At 38.5% G+C, this 15833-nt stretch overlaps 1 protein-coding gene across 2 annotated transcripts in view; it reads right to left on the reverse strand.

Annotated features, from left to right (window-relative positions):
• Positions 1-15833, reverse strand: part of ACBD6 (acyl-CoA binding domain containing 6) — a 204442-nt gene that overhangs the window by 8793 nt on the left and 179816 nt on the right. The gene's annotated exons all lie outside the window — the stretch shown is intronic.

The following is a 15833-nucleotide window of genomic DNA, read 5'->3' on the forward strand; positions in this document are numbered from 1 at the left end:
TTAGCCAGGATGGTCTCGATCTCCTGACCTCGTGATCCGCCTGTCTCGGCCTCCCAAAGTGCTGGGATTACAGGCTTGAGCCACTGTGCCCGGCCGCCATCTAGGATTTTCATAACTAGAAAGGAGAAAACAATGCCTGTCTTCAAAGAACAGGTGAACTCTCAGCCAGGCGCAGTGGCTCATGCCTGTAATCCCAGCACTTTGGGAGGCTGAGGCGGGCGGATCACAAGGTCAGGAGATTGAGACTATCCTGGCTAACACCGTGAAGCTCTATCTTTACTAAAAATGCAAAAAATTAGCTGGGCATGGTGGCAAGAACCTGTAGTCCCAGGTACTTGGGAGGCTGAGGCAGGAGAACAGCTTGAACCTGGGAGGTTGCAGTGAGCCGAGATCGCGCCACTGCACTCCAGCCTGGGCAACAGAGCGAGACTCCATCACAAAATAAATAAATAAATAAATAAATAAATGAACAGGTGAACTCTCTTGTTAGGGGCTAATGCAACTGGTTACTTTAGGTTGAAGACAATGCTCATAAACCATTCCAAAAATCCTAGGGCCCTTAAGAATTATGCTAAATCTACTCTGCCTATACTCTATAAATGCAACAACAAGGCCTGGATGATGGCATATCTGCTTATGACATGGTTTACTAAATATTTTAAGCCCACTGTTGAGACCTACTACTCAGGAAAACAGATTTCTTTCAAAATATTACTGCTCATTGATAATGTACCTATTCACCCAAGAGCTCTGATGAAGGTGTACAGAGATGAATGTCAGCAGCTGAACTGGGTTTGGGTTTGCTGTTGTGACAGATAAGTTCAGTGCATCACTGCCTTCAAACTCTTCCAGTGACAGGATGCTGCTACCTTATGCTTAGTGTGGGGCTAGGGTGCCTGGGTTTCCCCCCTCCCCATGCAATGTTGTTGCTCCACCCTTAGCTTTCAGCACTCTGCATGTCTGTACCACAGAGGAAGTCTCTCTCTCTCTACATTCTTGTCCCTCCTCCATCAATGGACTACTTTTGCTTATTACTCAGGGCTCAGCTCATGGCAGGAGTACGATGGAGTTCTTTGGCCTTTTGGGCTGGTCTCAGTCTTAGGCAGGACCCCAGGGATGGTGATTTCTCATTGTTTCTACACACCCCTCCCCCAAGTGTCAGCCAAACTCTGCGGTGTGTGTGTATGTGGTGTTGGTACTGGTGGGTGTCTTGGGTGGGAGAGACTTTCCTGCCCTGCCTTCAGTGGTAGGGGAATCTCTGCTTTATATCACTGCAGAGTCCTAAGTTCAGGGCTTTCCTGTCCCTCCCTGAAGGCAGATTTTGCTTTTACTCTAACTTCAAAAGCCGTAGATATCTCTACTTGAGCCCAAAAGCAGCAGGAGGGGAGGCCAGAAAGGCTTTCGGCTCCTCGTCTATGGCTTAAGGATTTGGCTTTGAACGACATAACAGTTTAGCATTGTGCAACATGGTGGCTATAGTTGATAATAATTTACTGTATTCTTGAAAATTGTTGAGAGTAATTTTAAGTGTTCTCACCACAAAAAATGGTAAGTATGTCAGGCAATGCATCTATTAATCACCGTGATTCAGCCATTCCACAATGTATACATATTTTACAACATCATGTTTTGAAACATATACAAGGTTTATGTGTCAAAAATTTAATTAATTAAAAAAGAAGGATACAGGGAAGTGGAAATGTTTCATGCCTGTGTGCCAATGAAGAGGTTTTCTCTCTTCTAAAGAAATTTCTTGGGCCAGGCGCGGTGGCTCAAGCCTGTAATCCCAGCACTTTGGGAGTCTGAGACGGGCGGATCACGAGGTCAGGAGATCGAGACCATCCTGGCTAACATGGTGAAACCCCGTCTCTACTAAAACATACAAAAAACTAGCCGGGCGAGGTGGCGGGCGACTGTAGTCCCAGCTACTCGGGAGGCTGAGGCAGGAGAATGGTGTGAACCTGGGAGGCGGAGCTTGCAGTGAGCTGAGGTCTGGCCACTGCACTCCAGCCTGGGCGACAGAGCGAGACTCCGTCTCAAAAAAAAAAAAAAAAAAGAAATTTCTCTCATGAGGACCCAGTTAATGAAAAAGAATGCAACTGAGGACTCCTTTTGGGTCTCAGGCTCCCAGTTACTCTAAATTGTCATACTACCTCACTTTAACAATTTGCTAATCATAGCTGTTTTCTTCCTACCTATTTTTATGGTGGCTGCCTCTTCTTCAGGTGTTCTGTCAAAGGTGAAACAGTTTGTGTGTCTTATAGGGGCTTATCATTCTTTGAATTCAGTTTATTTGGCTGCCATGAAACCTTTGCTGTCTGATGTGTTCACAAAAAGTTATGATTTTGTAGACTATCTATCTTTTTCTTTTGTTAGGGTGAGAATGAAGTTCTCCTGCAGTTTACTACATCTTAACAGTGGAAGCAGAACTCCCTAGGGGTTTGTTTTAAATGATTTAGCAGTGATATTTCTTCTTTTGCTCTCAAACGGTACTTAGGTAAAGATAAAGTAGTTTCTCTGGTTCCCTTGACCATCTGTTCTCTTTGGGTGGGTGCTTCCAGCTCAGAGTTTCATGGTTATGTGCTGTGAAGTGTGCACAGAGCCGACAGCAAAAACCCGGTTGTGACAGGTACTTGGGATAGATTTTGTGATCCTTCACACTACTTATCCTGATAAGCTTAGGCACCAAACTGTAATCCATAACCACATAAGCTCAGAGGTGCTTCTAACTGAACCAAAGTAGAGGGTAGATTTTTTTCTGAGCTAAAATCAGACCATTTATGAACCCTATCTCTGCCTTCAGTGTTGTGGGGTTTCTTAGAAGGCTACCAAGGTATAGATATTAATATTTGATGAATGGAGAATAGGAGAAAATGCAGAGGGAGGCAAGAATTGCCTATTCCAACCCTAGGGTCACTGCTGATTGGCTAAGATCATAGTTTTGGGTAGCTCCTGAGTCTCAAGAGTTATTCTGCATCTTAAGGGATGCCACAGACAGGGAGGAAGAGATGGTATCATCTTTACCAAGGCCGAGGATTCAAGAGAGTGTTTAGGATTACAGTATCTTTTTGAGAATTTAAAATTGCCTCCCAAAATAATTTTATTATTATCATTTTTTTTTTTTTTTTTTTTTGAGACGGAGTCTCGCTCTGTCGCCCAGGCTGGAGTGCAGTGGCCAGATCTCAGCTCACTGCAAGCTCCGTCTCCCGGGTTTACGCCATTTTCCTGCCTCAGCCTCCCGAGTAGCTGGGACCACAGGCGCCCGCCACTTCGCCCGGCTAGTTTTTTGTATGTTTTAGTAGAGACGTGGTTTCACTGGGTTAGCCAGGATGGTCTCGATCTCCTGACCTCGTGATCCGCCCGTCTCGGCCTCCCAAAGTGCTGGGATTACAGGCTTGAGCCACCGCGCCCGGCCTATTATCATTTTTTGAGATGGAGTCTCTTGTCGCCCAGGCTGGAGTGCAATGGCACGATCTTAGCTCACTGCAACCTCTGCCTCCCGGGTTCGAGTGATTCTCCTGCCTCAGCCTCCTGAGTAGCTGGGATTATATAGGCGTCCACCACCAAGCCCAGCTAATTGTTTTTGAATTCTTTTAGTAGAGATGGGGTTTCACCATGTTGGCCAGGCTGGTCTCAAACTCCTGACTTCAGGTGACCCACTTGCCTTGGCCTCCCAAAGTGCTGGGATAACAGGGATGAGCCACTGTGCCTGGTCCAAAGATAATTTTAGCAAACATTTTAATTTTAAATTTCTGAAGGGTTTTATCATGAATCACTGTATACCAAATTGGATTAAAATGAAAGACAATCTCCTATAAAATACAACAAAGTTGAAGACACACTGCCTTATATCAAATAGCTGTGAAAAAAGGTTATTTATCCTGCATAGAACTAGCTACAAGACATTTATATTTTGAACAATAATGATTTAACCTTTACACTGCAGTTATTAGTCTCAACTTATTGTAAGAAACACGTAGGTTTTAAAATAGGACCTTTAGCAGTATCACAGGAATAAACTTCCCATTGTATAAATCTATAATACACAATAATAACCATCATGATCTGTCAGATCACACTTGGCTCAATTCTAACCCAACAGTTACACAAGAAGATCAGGGCTAAGTAGATGTGTGCTATGGCTGAAGACACAAAAGATGGCCATCTCAGACAAAGGGACATTAATTACATTTATGCTGTATGATGTGACCATTCCAGTGGTGAGATATGATATAATCTATGGGCACCAACCCAGGTATGGAGTTTAAGAAATTAAATTCCACATCTAGGGAACTCTAGTCAACCAGCTATGAAAATGCTACATGAGGCTAATAATAATTCCCTAACTTGACAGATGTGAATGAAATTTTAGCTCAGGTCTAACTATGATGTGAGATATAAATTTGGAATTTAAGGTTGCAAAACAGTAATTCAGAGCCAGAAATATGGCATTCATATGAAAGGAGTTCTATTAACAAATGCCTGGGAGTTATGCAAAGACCGACTTACATGACAACATAAACAACTTATAGATAAAGAAGAATGAGACTGAGTAACTTAAAGGACAGGGGTCCTTTAAACCACACAAGTACATCTTATCCTGATATGAGTAGGCCACTTGCAGTATCTCTTGGGAGACTCACTGTTGAGAGGCATCCATTTGTTTATGTTAGCACAGAGCCTATTTGCACATATAGTTGCCCAAAAAATAGCTGTTGAAAAAATATGCTTTGTACCCTGCAATGGAATGCTGAACTACTTGAGTATATGCTTCTTTTTGTATTATCTTCTCCATCTAGTGTAATGCTGGGCACTTACTATTTGCTCAAAATTCATTAGTTAATTGATTTCTCTGCCTTTGGCATCTTCAGTGAAACACAAGTCACAACATAGAGTCGCCTTTCAGAAACGTGTACTCTGCCCACCCTTTCAAAACAGACAAAGGCAAAGAACGTGAGAGAGAACTGAGGAGGAAAGGGTGCTAACATTTTACCAAATTAATGAGGGGATATACTGGTGCCCACAATGTGGTCATAAGCCCATCTTGGAAAAGCTTGAGCAAGTCTATAGGGATTAGAACAGTTGCTGAATTTATGGTACCCTGGGAACCTCTATTTGTCAAGTGCCATAGAGGCAGCCCTGACACTGGCACAGGTGAAGATGAATTTCCATTCAGAGCAGTGAGCCTTCTGACTCCATTAATCCTCAGGGTTTTGATGATGAATTTCTTTCTTTTTTTATTTTATTTATTTTCACTCTAATGTCTCCTCCCACTGCCCTGTAACAGTGTGAAGGTAACAGAACAGATGGTGCTTTGCGTGGAAGACCAAGGGCTCATGAGGATACAAAGCCTGCCCACTCTGAAATCACATGACTGCACGTGCAAGGAAAAGCCTTGATTTCCCCTGGGAGACACAGATGCAATGATATTAGTATTCCCAGTGGAGGAAGAGGAGGGGAAGGCTAACAGGCCATTTATAAGGAAGACCACACTTATACCAATATACTCTTCAGCAAGGACCATGTTTAATCACAAAATAGCAGGAGGACCAATATCTGAAGATTCAAAAAAACCCAAGTAAAATATAGGCATATAAGGGTTTTAGTATGCTGCCACACAAAGCCCATTTAGAATGAACTAGTAAGGACGTACAGTAGTAGAATACTGGCCTCTAGTTAACCTGCGATTGGATCTGACCCAGTTTTAATCGGAAGAAGCCAGGATTTACAACCTGCTTAAGGATGGAGTTTGACAACTGCTATAATCAGAAGAGCTGTCAACACAAGGACAGCTGTCAAGCCCAACCATAATTCATAAAAAATAATAGCTAAGTCCCCAAAGACATCCCCAACACTGTCTGCACTCTCTGGATTTAACGATACTTATAGTTTTATGAAAGTTCCAAGAGTAGGTTAAGAGTCCTGAAATAAAATAAAATCAACAAATAGTAACTCACTGCCCACTAAATAAAAAGCGTTAAATAATATTAAGTGATTAAATGAGTAACAAATATGCCCAGCAGATTCTCTGGCATATAATAGGTGCTTAATAAATGGTTATTATTATTATTATTACATGCAAGACTGTTTTGACGACCTTAAAAATTGGCAAGAATCCAGTGACCTAGTGAAAAATTATAAATTAAAAATAACCCACTCCTATAAGTGATTATGAATTAAACTTAAAATAGTAATTTTTATTAAACATTCCTGAATTGTCGGAATATTTTAATTTTATATATTTGTAATGCCAGAACTTTTAGGGATATTTAATATTTGATTATCTTGATTTTAACATATATGGCATTTGTTTTGTTCTTTCCATGATGATTAAAATAACCTGAGAGAAACAGAAGTTCTAGGTCAATTTTAGGCAAGATTTCCGAATCAGGGATGATTTTTATTAATGTATAAACTCTTACTGAACAGAAATAAAAAGATAAAAGTACACAGATAGACAGAAATATTGATATACATTTACTTCCAAATACAGTCTTGAAAATTAGCCTTGAATCACTGACCAAGGTAACCAATAAGAAAAGATTTTCTTTAATTTCATTTGTATAAAAGATTATCTTCCACAAAATAATGTCTTCCTTAAAAAGACAGCAGGACTGTAATTATTTATGGAACTGTGAAAAGAGGTCTGGATGTAGAATCAGAAGACCTGTACAAGTGTCTTGGCTCTGCTACCTACAGTTCGGATTACCATGTCAAGGTAACATCTCTGAACTGTAGTTTTTCATCTAAAAATGGGGGAAAGCAGTACCTAGCTCAAACATTTGTAGAAAAGGCTAAATGAGACTTTACACAGAAACAATAACATCGCTACTGTACATCTGCCTAGGTTTAGACTTTCTTGGTGTCTGTATACTTTTTAAAGAGTATAAAATGTACACAGAAGAGTACCAAAATCATATACAGTTGAACCTTGAACAACATGGGGGTTAGGCGTGCCAACTCCACATGAATTAGAAAAGCCACATATAACTGCTGACTCTCCAAAAACATAACTACTAATATTCTATAGTTGAACTAGAAGCCTTACCAGTAACAGAAACTGTCAATTAACACATATTTTGTATGTTATATGTCTTCTTAACAATATAATAAGCCATAGAAAAGAAAATGTTATTAGGAAAATCATAAAATACATGTATAGTACCTGTACTGTATTTATTGATGCTGTATGTTTATGTTGCCTGTTTCCAAGATGAATCATCTGTCTGAAATGGTGGCAACTGCGGTGGCAGAACTCAAGTTATGGTACTTATCAAGCAACTTAACTTTTTCTTGTAATGTCATACTTCCCTTCTCGGGAACACTTTCAACATCACTAGTGGCATTTTGTATAGGCTCCCTTGTGTTATTCAAGGTTTATGGTAGTGTACTAACACACAAAAATACACAAGAACTGCGAGATCACTTTTTTACTGTGATACACAATTTACTGGAGAGACAAACTGCTCACATAGAGACGACCAGCATCACCTGGCACTTTAAGCACAGACTGGCAACACTTGAGCTCACTGTAATAGCAACAGGAGGTGTACACAAAATTATTACAGTAGAACAGTATGTACTACAGTTAATTTTATGCAGTTATGATTTAATATTGCATCTTTAGATTCGTTTACATTTGTCTCAACTTTGAATGGTGCCATGAATGGTCTGTGTTTATGTGTGTAAGTTTTGATAATTTTAACTTTTCATAATATATTTGTGTATATTTTATGATGGTAAATGATGAAATAGACTAGTATCTACATATATGTTATGCATTCATTACGTAAGTAAGTAACTTTTCCTTAATTTTTTTGATATTTCTAGGATGCAAAATTGAGTTTTTTTCAAGTTGTCACAAATCTCTGAAATATTTTCCAATATATTTATTTAAAAAAAAAAAAAACCCTGCATATAAGTGGATCCACACAGTTCACACCTATGTTGTTCAAGGATCAACTGTATATAAATTTTTTTAAGGAAATTTATCCATGTAACTAGCACAGATCAACAATCCGATCATTATTAGACTCTCGGAAGCACCCCTGCCCTGTTAACCCCTTCTAGTTGCCTGTTACCTGCTTACTTCATCCAAGGTAATCACTATCCCCTTTACTAATGCTAGAGATAAGTTCTTCCCATTTGTGACCTTTATATAAATGGAAACCATACCGTATGTACTGTTTTGTGTCTGGCATCTCAGCTCAATAGCATGCGTAAGATTCATTTCTGTTATTGCGTGTAGATGTAGCTCATTCTCATTGCTGTACAGTATTCCACCAAATGAATATCACAGATTATTACTAACCAGAGCTCATAATTCCTGAATCTGAAGATCTCAATGTTTAAATCAATTCTAGGAATTATTAGTAAATATATCGTCAAATATTAATTTTTCCCAATCTCTCCTTCTGGAACTCCTATTAAAAATACTGAACTTGGCTGTTATCCAAAAGACAAGCAATAACAAATGCTGGTGAGGATGTGGAGAAAAGGGAGCCCTTGTACACTATTGGTGGGAATGTACATTAGTACAATCACTATGGAGAACAGTTTGGAGCTTCCCCAAAAAACTGAAAATAGAGCTACTATACGATCCAGCAATCCCAATCCTGGGTATATACCCAAAAGAAAGGAAATCAGCATATCAAAGAGATATCTGCACTGTCACGTTTGTTGCAGCACTATTCACGATAGCCAAGATTTGGAAGCAACCTAAGTGTCCATCAACAGATGAACGGATAAAGAAAATGTGGTATATATGCACAATGGAGGACTATTCAGCCATAAAAAAGAGTGAGATTCTGTCATCTGCAACAACATCGATGAACTGAAGGTCATTATGTTAAGTGAAATAAGCCAGGCAGAGAAGGGCAAACTTCACATATTCTCACTTATTTGTGGGGGCTAAAAATAAAAATGGAAGCTACATAGATAGAGAGTAGAGGGATGGTTATGAGAGGCTGGGAAGGGTTGTAGGGACATGGGGGTGGAAATGGGGATGGTTAATGGGTACAAAAAAATTTTTTACAAAGAAAAAGATCCAGTATTTGACAGCACAACAGGGTGACTATAGTCAATAATAATTTAATTGTATACTTCAAAATAACTAAAAGATTGTTTGTAACACAAAGGATAAATGCTTGAGGGAATAGATACTCCATTTATCATGATGTGATTATTACACATTGGATCCCTGTATCAAAGTATCTCATGTACTCCATAAATATGTATCTACTATGCACCCACAAAAATTAAAAATAAAAAAATTAGGCTAGGTACAGTGGCTCATGCCTGTAATGTCAGCACTTTGGGAGGTCAAGGCAGGATGATCATTTGAGGCCAGGAGTTTGAGACCAGCCTGTTCAACATGGTGAAACCCTGTCTCTACTAAAAACACAAAAACTAGCTGGTTGTGGTGGCGCATGCCTGTAGTCCCAGCTACTCTGGAGGGTGAGGCAGGAGAATCACTTGAACCCGGGAGGCGGAGGGGGCAGTGAGTCGAGATCACACCACTGCACTCCAGCCTGGGTGACAGAGCTAGACTCTGTCTCAAAAAACAAATTAAGATAAATAAATGCTGAACTTTCTTGTTCCACTCTTAATGTCTCTTTACATTTATAATTTCTTTACCTTTCTGTGCTGCCTTTTTGGCAATTTCTTTAGACAAATCTTTTCACCAATTTTTTTTTTTTTAACTTGTGTCAATTCTTCACTTTAACCTATCCATTGTAAAATTTGTTTTTTGGTTTTTTTTTATTTACATAGTTCTATTTAGTTCTCTTTCAAATCTGCCTGTTCTTTTTTGGAATGTCTTATTCTTGTGTTTTTGATTCCTTCATTTTATACAGACTTATTCTGATCATTTTTATCCAACTTTTACTGAAGTTTCTCAGTCTATTACTATAGTTTACTGTGTCTGCTGACATTCACTCAAGTGTATTTTGTAATTTTGGATTGTGAACTTATTATCAGTGGGGCTTCATGCTGGAGGAACTTTGTACTGTATAGGTTGAAGATGTGTTTCTCAAGAGAAGTTTAGCATTCGCCAGCCCGGTTCACTTATGTTAATTTCTTGACTTGAGGATTCCTGAAATAATCAGAATATAAATGTGAACCCCAAACTTATAGGGCTTTTGTTTCCACCCAAATGCTAGTCTGAAGCAGAGAAGCTTCTCTGTCTTCTTTTTTACCAATAGGCCAACTTGTTCTAATCTCTACCTCTTTGCCTCCTCTTTTAAACCAAGGATATATATAGCCTTTTGAAGGTCCTGGCTCATGTGCAGGATCTCAGTTTTGAGTCCTGATTACTTCTAGTTCAAGAGGCCTTATTTCCAGGTTGCATTGGCATTGAAATCCAAGCCCAGAGTTCTCCCAGATATAGTGTTTGCTCACCCATTTACTGCTATAGATACTGGGTTCTTTATTGGGTGGGAAGTAAAGGAATCTGGGGACATCTCTTATCTTAAAAAGAATGTTTGATGTATTTTATCCAGCAAATAGTAGGCATTCAAATATTTGTTGAATGAATGAAATATAATTAAGAAGGTGTATCATATTCATAGTACTAATAGAACCTATGATACTTAAATTTAAAATAATTTAATTTTTGAACAGATGATATATGCATATAGGTCCAATACAGAAGTTATAAAAGGGTTTAAAGAAAAAGGTTTTCATCTTATTCTTGTATTCTAGCCCCACAGCTCCTCTTCCCCAAGACAATTAACATTATTAGCTTTTTATGTGTCTTCCCAGAGATATATATTTACTAGCAAGTGTGTATAGATATATTCATGGCAGCACACTATATACACTGTGCTAAACCTTAATCTTTTTGTTCAACAATATATGTTATGAGATTTTTCTGTACCAGTACATAAAGAAAATGGAGCTTATTTGAACCCAGTCAGAAATGCCTTTTGAAAAATCCCTACCCTGTTGCTGTCTATAAATGCATTTTAAATACATCAAACTTAAATGGACACATTCCTACATCCATAAAGGCATTCACTCCTAATGGTTAACTAGGGATGACAGAGTGACTCATCTAAATTCTCAAGGGCACATTCAATCTGGTTTAGCTGTTGCTACAGTTTCTGGAAGGGAGAAATAAAAGGAAAACACAACACATGCCACAGAGAAGGCACTGAAAAACATCTGAATGAGGGAACGAAAGAAGGAATAAGGGGATGGAAATAAGAGCTGATTCAGCAGGGCATGTGGGTGCATTGGCAGTGGTTGTTTTTATAAACAGAGCAGTGAACTCTAGACTGTAGGGCAAATATTTTGGAGTAAAAGAAGCCTGGCCTCTCAAAGCAAGGCATCAGGAAAAATGAGTAGCCTTGAATTTTGTGCTAAAGACCTCACAACCTGTGTGAAGAGTTTATTTTCCCTCTTTTTTGACTCTCCGGTTATTTGACTTAAGCCTGGTTATCCCAGATTGCAATCACAGCTGTGGGGATGGCTGAGAAAAATTTCCTCTGGGTGGAAAATTAGGGTTTAGAACAGCCAGCTCTTGATAATACAAGAGGAGTCCTATGACAGAAATACTAAATAAATACGTTTGAGGAGTAAGTGATGTGAATGCTGTGGAGGAGGTATGGGAAAGCATTAATTTTTGTCTTTTCCTAGTAAATACAGACATACAGGTTTCAATTTCCAGTTCCCTTAGGCAAGCTTGTTAATCTCTTTGATTTTAGGTTGCCTCATTTATAAAAAACAGTAACTACTACATATGCTTTGGGAGGCTGACATAGGAAAACTGGTGGAAAACCAGTCTCGGCTAGATCCTGTCTCAACAAAAATAAAATAACTTAGCCAGGTGTGGTGGTGCGTGCCTGTAGTCCCAGCTGCTTGGGAGGCTGAGGTGGGAGGATAGCTCAAGCCCAGGAGTTCAAGGCTGCAGTGAGCCATGATTGCGCCATTACACTCTAGCCTGGGTGATAAGAGTGAGACACTGACTCACAAACAAACAAACCCTACTACAGGGCTCTTTATAGACAGGAGCTTACAGATTAAATAGTTTATTATTTTACTATTTTATATGCTCATTTTAATGGTTCTTTCAAAGGCATTTGATACCATAAAATATGTATTTATATATGCATATATGTATATATGTGCAATTTCAATTAACAAATATTGCAAGCATGGCATGTAGAGGAATAGAGGCTAATAAAACCAGTTGTTGACTACTACAAATATGCTGCAATAAATGTTCTAAATCATGTTTCATTATACACATGTTCAGGAGTTTTTCTCTGGTATATGTCTAGAACTAGAATTACTGGGTTGTAGAGTATGTGTACCTTCAACTTTACTAAATCTTACTAAATCAAAATGGCTGTAACAGTTGACACTTTTATCAGCTATGTATGAGAATTCCTGTTGTTTTATAGCCTAATATTAATATTTGTAGACATTTACATGTTTCCAGTCTGATCAGTATGAAGTTGTATCTAAATGTTTTAATCTGCATTCCCCAATTAATTATTGTTGGGAGACAATTCTTGACAGGTCTCTCGCATTTCTGCACGTCTTATGTACAAAGGTACATAAGGTACAAAGGTACTTAAGATGTGCAGAAGACGTAAGACAGCTTTTGTTCTAGACTAAATTTCAAGGATGTTTGTGTAATGAACAGATTTGACAACAGAGACAGTGTTTCCAGAAGAGAGGGCAGGTTTGTTTACCATCCAGAATAATAAACATAATACCTCCTCCTGAGCAAAGGTTTGCTTGCAGCCCATTATAAAAGATTAGAGTTCCCTAAGATCACGATTCCTAAGCCATGACACGGTGAATGCAGTATCTACGTGGACCTCTCTGTGTCGCTTTGGTGGGACTTTGGAGGCAAGAGGAAATGACAAAAACATGAAGCTTATGCTGCTTGCTGTGCCATGGATAATAAAGTCTTTTGTCTCTGATTCAAAAGTTTTGTGTCTTTTGCCAGCAACCATGAAACAGTCAGGCTAACTTGCTAGCTTGTAAGCAAAATACAATCTCACACGATTCATAGTTCTTTCTTTTTTACTCTTAATTTTTTTTTTTTTGAGATAGGGTCTTATTCTGTCAAGCAGGTTGGAGTGCAGTGGCATAATCATGACTCACTGCAGCCTCCAACTCCTGTATTCAAATGATTTTCCTGCCTCAGCCTCCCAAGTAGTTGGGACCATATTTGCCCAGGACAGCCTTAGCAAAGGCAGCTGGAGGCAAGGTGGAAAATGTTTGTCTTGCTTCTCCCAGGAAGAAAGTCCTCTGACTAGGAGCTGGGAGGAGAGGGAGCTCTGTGTTCCTGGCATTGTGGAGTGGAGTCTCCACATCACTGAGCTGGGAAGAGAGAAAGGAGGGAGTGATCTTGGTTCAAATACCACAAAGTTTTTCTTCCTACCAAATTTTTGTAGATTTTCTTGAATAGATGTCTCTTCATTTGCTTTTTGTCCTTAGTACCATTTCCAGAAGCTATTCAATGTCTATAGTTCCAAAAATAATTTTTACCAGTTTGACAAGGGAGCTTATCAGTGCAGCTTCTCACATTGTCATGTTGGAAGTCAGTCTCTGCCTTCATTATCATAGCTGTAAAATAACATCTTGATATTTGGAAGAACGAGTCTTTCTTTCTTGCTTTTCTTCAAATTGCCTTAGCTATTCCTGGCTCCTTTATCTTCCATTTGAATTTTAGGGCAAGTTTGTTAAACTCCACAAAGCATCTGCTGGAATTCTTATGAAAATTCTCTGTATTTGTAGTTTGACTTGGCAGAAATGATCTTTATGAAATCAAGTCTTCCCATTCATTAACATGGGTTATTTCTCCTTCTGCTTAGGTCTTTTAAAAATTGTATTTTTTTCTATTAAGGTTTTACATACCTTTTGTTAGGTTGAGTCCTAGGATTTTGTTGCTACTGTAAATAATATTGGAAAAATGTTTAAAAAATTTTTTTACCTTTTTACACTAATGTTTAAGACTGAACTTAAAAAACTAATGCATTCAGCATCCTTGCTAAATTGCATAGTTTTTATAATTTGTAGAGTTTCTTGGATTTCTATGTAGCTAACTGTATTGCTTGAGAATGATGATGATTTTGTTTTATCCGTCTCATGTACCTTTTATTTATTTTGTTCTTCATTTTGTGTTATCTGCAATTCTAATGAGAAACAGTTATGGTATGCATTTTTTCTTGTTTTGCATTTTAAAGAAAATGCTTCACACATCCCATCTTTAATAATAATGTTTGCTCTGGGTTTTTGATAAGTAAATCAGGCCATAGAAGTCTCCTCCTATCCCTAGTTTAAGAGCTTTTATCATAAAAATAATTAACTAACATTTATTGAGTATAGAGTATGTGTCAGACATTGTTCTAAACACTTTCCACAGATTAACTCATTCTAACAAATCTCTGAGGTTACTATCCCTATTTCATCATGAGTAAACTGAGGTACAGGGTAAGTTAAGTATTTTGTCCAAGGTCAGGGGTAGAACTAGAATTTGAACCCAGAAGTCTGACTTATGAGCAGTCTTAACTACTTTTCTCTACCGTTCTTAAAATGAATGTTGAACATCCTCAAATGCTTTTTTCTGCATTTCATTTGATCATATGGTTTTTTACCTAATTTGCTGATGTGGAAGGTTACATTCATAGATTTTTTAAATGTTAAGTCATCCTTGAATTCCTGGGATGAACTCAACTTGGTCAGCACATATCTTTCTTTCTTTTAAAAATATATTGATGGATTTCATTTGCTAATATTTTATTTCAGATTTTTGCATCTATGCTCAAAAGTGAGATTGACTCACAATTTTCCTTTCTCCTCCTGGTTTTGGTAAACAGGTTATGCTAGATAAACTCATAAGTGAGTTGAGGCTGGTAGTTGGTGACAGACATTTCAACCTCAATTATTAGGTTGACATATATAGGTAGTATAATAGCTAGTCCAATAGGTTAAGACTCCTAGATAGCACAGCGAGGTTTCTCCAGAATCATCCCTCCAGAATGATTTTGCTTTTGTTTCCGCCAAGCATCTCAGAGACACTATCAACTTGAAATATCTTAGAGTTGACTTTTTAGCTTGGGATTTTTGAACACTTAAGTGCAAATTTAAAGTCCAAAGCAGCAGACAAAAGTGTCCAGGGTCATCTGAGCCACTTGATACTGAACGGCAGTCTAAGACTGCCAAGACTGACAAGTGTATTCCCTCCCAAAAGGTTGATCCGTAATCTCATTTAAATACTGATGGCTGTCTTTCATTCAGCCATATTCATACCCAAATAGAATCTTTTCTTTTTTGGAGACGGGGTCTGTGTTGCTCAGGCTGGCCTCAAACTCCTGGATTTGAGTGATCCTCCTGCCTCAGCCTCCTGAGTAGCGGGAACTACAGACGTGCACCACTGCACCCAACTCTACGCAGAATCTTTAAATTATATTTACTAGGACTTTACATTTTACAAAATACTGTAATATCTTTTATCTCACTGAATTTACCAAGCAGCTCTCTAAGAGCCATATTCTTTCCATCTTACAGATTTTTTTCTATTTTACAGATTACTTAAGTTAATCAGTTAGTAGGAGAAATTAGTTAAAAAATCAAATTTCTTTTTCTTCAATTAGATCAAGAAAATATTTCTTGTAGGAGAAATGCTAGATTCTATAGTGACAATGATTAACATCTTTCTTGTCACTCATGAATAGAACTAAGAATGAAATAATGAATTTTCGGCCGGGCGCGGTGGCTCAAGCCTGTAATCCCAGCACTTTGGGAGGCCAAGATGGGCGGATCACGAGGTCAGGAGATCAAGACCATCCTGGCTAACACGGTGAAACCCCGTCTCT

The sequence above is a fragment of the Colobus angolensis genome, unplaced genomic scaffold, assembly GCF_000951035.1.
Source record: "Colobus angolensis palliatus isolate OR3802 unplaced genomic scaffold, Cang.pa_1.0 Scaffold315, whole genome shotgun sequence".
NCBI lineage: Eukaryota > Metazoa > Chordata > Mammalia > Primates > Cercopithecidae > Colobus > Colobus angolensis.